At 45.1% G+C, this 4,758-nt stretch overlaps 1 pseudogene; it reads right to left on the bottom strand.

Moving 5' to 3' along the window:
- Positions 1 to 4,758, bottom strand: part of LOC127913263 (slit homolog 1 protein-like) — a 106,840-nt pseudogene that overhangs the window by 85,114 nt on the left and 16,968 nt on the right.

Raw genomic sequence — 4,758 nt, 5'->3', positions numbered from 1 at the left:
GTGCATCGATCAGAAGCCTAGGTACTGCTGAGTGTGAAATCAGTTGGTAAACAAAAGCACAAAATACTTTTTACAAGGACAGTCGATTACCTGGAATCACATTCAACCACTTTTTGACTTTGAAAGAAAGAGGAGTGAGATGTTGTTGCAGAACGTATTATCAGTCCAGTCCCGGCTAGTTCATTTACCTCCCACACAATGGGGAACATCAACAGGTAATTAATTACCTTTATCATAAAGGGACAGTACATGGCAACAAAACAACAAACAACTTGTGTGCTGGAGTGTGTGTGTGGTAGTGTGTGTGTGTGTTGACCGTAACTCACCCTCTTCACAGCGGAAGTCAGGCACTGCCACGTCCTGTAGTGGGATCTCCTTGAGGAAGGCGGGCGCTGGCATCGAGGGTTGCCCGTGACGATCTTCCTGCTTCTCAGCCAATCACCAAGCCAGGCCAGACGACAGTCACAGTTGAAGGAGTTAGCAAGGAGGTTACTGATGGAGAGATCGAGGGAGAGAGTCAGTACCAGACTTAATAATTACACCACTTATGCTTTAATGCGCCGTGTGTGTATGTGTATGTGTGCATGTGTGTCTTACAGTGTAGACAGTGTTTGCAGGGTGTCGAAGGCTCCAGGGGTGATTGTAGTTAGCTGGTTGTCATAGAGAGACAGCAGGCGAACGTTGTACAAGCCAGTGAAGCTGTTGTTATGGATACAGCTGATCTTGTTGTTCCTCAACATTCTGGAATAGAGAGAACCGCTTAATTGTCATATACCATTGTGATGTGAATAGATATGAAGTGTATTGAATTATGGTGATATAAATAAATATCAAACATACAGTCACTTTCCCATACAGTCACTTTCTCCATACAGTCACTTTCCCATACAGTCACTTTCCCATACAGTCACTTTCCCATACAGTCACTTTCTCCATACAGTCACTTTCCCATACAGTCACTTTCCTCATACAGTCACTTTCCCAATACAGTCACTTTCCCATACAGTCACTTTCCCATACAGTCACTTTCTCCATACAGTCACTTTCCCATACAGTCACTTTCCTCATACAGTCACTTTCCCATACAGTCACTTTCCCCATACAGTCACTTTCCCATACAGTCACTTTCTCCATACAGTCACTTTCCCATACAGTCACTTTCCTCATACAGTCACTTTCCCAATACAGTCACTTTCCCTATACAGTCACTTTCCCATACAGTCACTTTCCCATACAGTCACTTTCCCCATACAGTCACTTTCCCCATACAGTCACTTTCCCCATACATTCACTTTCCCATACAGTCACTTTCCCCATACAGTCACTTTCCCCATACAGTCACTTTCCCCCTACAGTCACTTTCCCCATACAGTCACTTTCCCCATACAGTCACTTTCCCCATACAGTCACTTTCCCCATACAGTAACTTTCCCATACAGTCACTTTCCCCATACAGTCACTTTCCCCATACAGTCACTTTCCCCATACAGTAACTTTCCCATACAGTCAATTTGCCTATACAGTCACTTTCCCATACAGTCACTTTCCCATACAGTCACTTTCCCCATACAGTCACTTTCCCATACAGTCACTTTCCCCATACAGTCACTTTCCCCATACAGTCACTTTCCCCATACAGTCACTTTCCCCATACAGTCACTTTCCCATACAGTCACTTTCCCCATACAGTCACTTTCCCATACAGTCACTTTCCCCATACAGTCACTTTCCCCATACAGTCACTTTCCCCATACAGTCACTTCCCCATACAGTCACTTTCCCCATACAGTCACTTTCCCCCTACAGTCACTTTCCCCATACAGTCACTTTCCCCATACAGTCACTTTCCCCATACAGTCACTTTCCCCATACAGTCACTTTCCCATACAGTCACTTTCCCCCATACAGTCACTTTCCCCATACAGTCACTTTCCCCATACAGTCACTTTCCCCATACAGTCACTTTCCCATACAGTCACTTTCCCCATACAGTCACTTTCCCATACAGTCACTTTCCCCATACAGTCACTTTCCCCCATACAGTCACTTTCCCCATACAGTCACTTCCCCATACAGTCACTTTCCCCATACAGTCACTTTCCCCATACAGTCACTTTCCCCATACAGTCACTTTCCCCATACAGTCACTTTCCCCATGCAGTCACTTTCCCATACAGTCACTTTCCCCATACAGTCACTTTCCCCATACAGTCACTTTCCCCATACAGTCACTTTCCCATACAGTCACTTTCCCCATACAGTCACTTTCCCCATACAGTCACTTTCCCCATACAGTCACTTTCCCCATACAGTCACTTTCCCATACAGTCACTTTCCCATACAGTCACTTTCCCATACAGTCACTTTCCCCATACAGTCACTTTCCCCATACAGTCACTTTCCCCATACAGTCACTTTCCCCATACAGTCACTTTCCCCATACAGTCACTTTCCCCATACAGTCACTTTCCCCATACAGTCACTTTCCCCATACAGTCACTTTCCCCATACAGTCACTTTCCCCATACAGTCACTTTCCCCATACAGTCACTTTCCCCATACAGTCACTTTCCCCATACAGTCACTTTCCCATACAGTCACTTTCCCCATACAGTCACTTTCCCCATACAGTCACTTTCCCCATACAGTCACTTTCCCCATACAGTCACTTTCCCCATACAGTCACTTTCCCCATACAGTCACTTTCCCCATACAGTCACTTTCCCCATACCTACATGTACAAATTACCTCGACTAACATTGACTCGGTACCGGTACACCCTGTATATAGCCTCGTTATTGTTAATTTATTGTGTTACTTTCTTTAATAAATGTTTTTACTTTAGTTTATTTAGTTATTTTCGTAACTCTATTTTATTAAAACAGCATTGTTGGTTAAGGGCTTGTAAGTATTTCCTGTTAAGGTCTTGTGTTGTGTTGTATTCGGCGCATGTGACAAATAAAATGTATTTGATTTGATGTATGCAGTGTGTGTGCATGTGCTCATGTTTGCATCTGTTTGTGTCACTGGGTGTGTGTGTGTGTGTGTGTGTGTGTGTGTGTGTGTGTGTGTGTGTGTGTGTGTGTGTGTGTGTGTGTGTGTGTGTGTGTGTGTGTGTGTGTGTGTGTGTGTGTGTAAGTCGCTCTGGATAAGAGCGTCTGCTAAATGACTTAAATGTAAATGTGTGTGTGTGTGTGTGTGTGTGTGTGTGTGACTCACAGCATGCGTAGTCCCTCCAGTCCCTTGAACATTCCACTGCGGACAGAGTCCAGCTGATTGGCTGTGAGGTGGAGCTCATTGACTGACCCCGCCCCCTCGAACACCCCATCTTCGATCTCTGTGATCTTATTGTTGCTAAGGTTACTGGGAATAAATCAATTAAAGCGATTAAAAATAAGTTCAGTGAACTTCTTTGATTAAGTAAATAAGTTACCATAGCACATCATAAACTACAACTGACATCTTTTTGAGCTGAGAGAGGGTCTTGAAGACCCCTACAGCCTCCAGTGTGCTGATATCATTGTTGTTCAGACGACTGGGAACAGAGAGAGGTGAAAACAGAACATGGTTAGAAAGAAACAGAAACACAGCGACGCATCCTGAAGAGGTTTCAAACATTTGCAGAGATAAACCATTGACATAAATGTGTGATTAATGTGGTCCAGATGTCTTGCAGTTAAGTGTCAGGGAGGCAGGTGTGTGTGTGTGTGTGTGTGTGTGTGTGTGTGTGTGTGTGTGTGTGTGTGTGTGTGTGTGTGTGTGTGTGTGTTGTGTGTGTGTGTGTGTGTGTGTGTGTGTGTGTGTGTGTGTGTGTGTGTGTGTGTTCTTACAGTTCAGTGGTAGAGGAAGGGATGTGTTCTGGTATCTTATTGAGGCGTAGGTTGGAGCAGTCCACCACGTTGGACTCACAGCGGCATTTAGGAGGACAGACTGGATCACTGTTACACTCATTATTCAAGCGGACGTCCTCAGTGCCTGAAGACACACCAACAAACAACAAAACGCTGTACCTGACACAAAAAAACACCTTTTACCAAACTTGTACCTGAAACCCAAAATGCACACGTCCAACTGTTATAAAAGCTCACACACACAACACATTGAGACGTGCTTACAACTCTCTGTGACACACTGGCCCTACGCCTATTCTGGCCTTAGAAAATCACTCTATAGGGTCACATTTAGGATGATGAACCGAAACACCTGAGGCTAAGACACACAAATAGCGTTTGCTGGCCGAAAGCACTTATAACCTCTGAACAGAGTGCCGGCCGTCATTTGCAATCCGGTGCGCACTGATTTTACATGTAGAATCAGGTGAAAATGTCAGCAGTAGAAGTCAGCGGGTGGTCCCTAAACAACCCAGTGTGCTGAACGATATACACCACATCATTCGGTGCAATATGTGAGGCCTTTAAAGATCAGCTCTCGTCTGGCCTACCACGACCCAAAGGTTGTACGTACTACCAGATGAGAGATGGGGTAGTGGAAAGGGAGAGAGCAGAGAGGAGTGAAAGAAGAGAGAGAGAGAGAGAGAGAGAGAGAGAGAGAGAGAGATAGGCCAAGGAGGAGAGAGCGGAAGGAAAAGAGATGGAAGTACTATTTTAGAGATGTGACCTAGTGGTGTGAAAAGAACAGCAGGTCAGCAAAATGCAGACCCGGAGGAGATGGAGATATTAGGAGGTTGGATAGAAGGAGATGGGAGAGGCAGGAGCGGGGGATGAGAGATGTCAGAGGATTTGGGCAGTCTAGCAGAGG

This window comes from Oncorhynchus keta, chromosome 2, assembly GCF_023373465.1.
Source record: "Oncorhynchus keta strain PuntledgeMale-10-30-2019 chromosome 2, Oket_V2, whole genome shotgun sequence".
In the NCBI taxonomy this organism is placed as follows: Eukaryota; Metazoa; Chordata; class Actinopteri; order Salmoniformes; family Salmonidae; genus Oncorhynchus; species Oncorhynchus keta.
The sequence above is the reverse complement of the archived record's forward strand: the minus strand, read 5'-3'. Positions and strand labels throughout refer to the sequence as shown.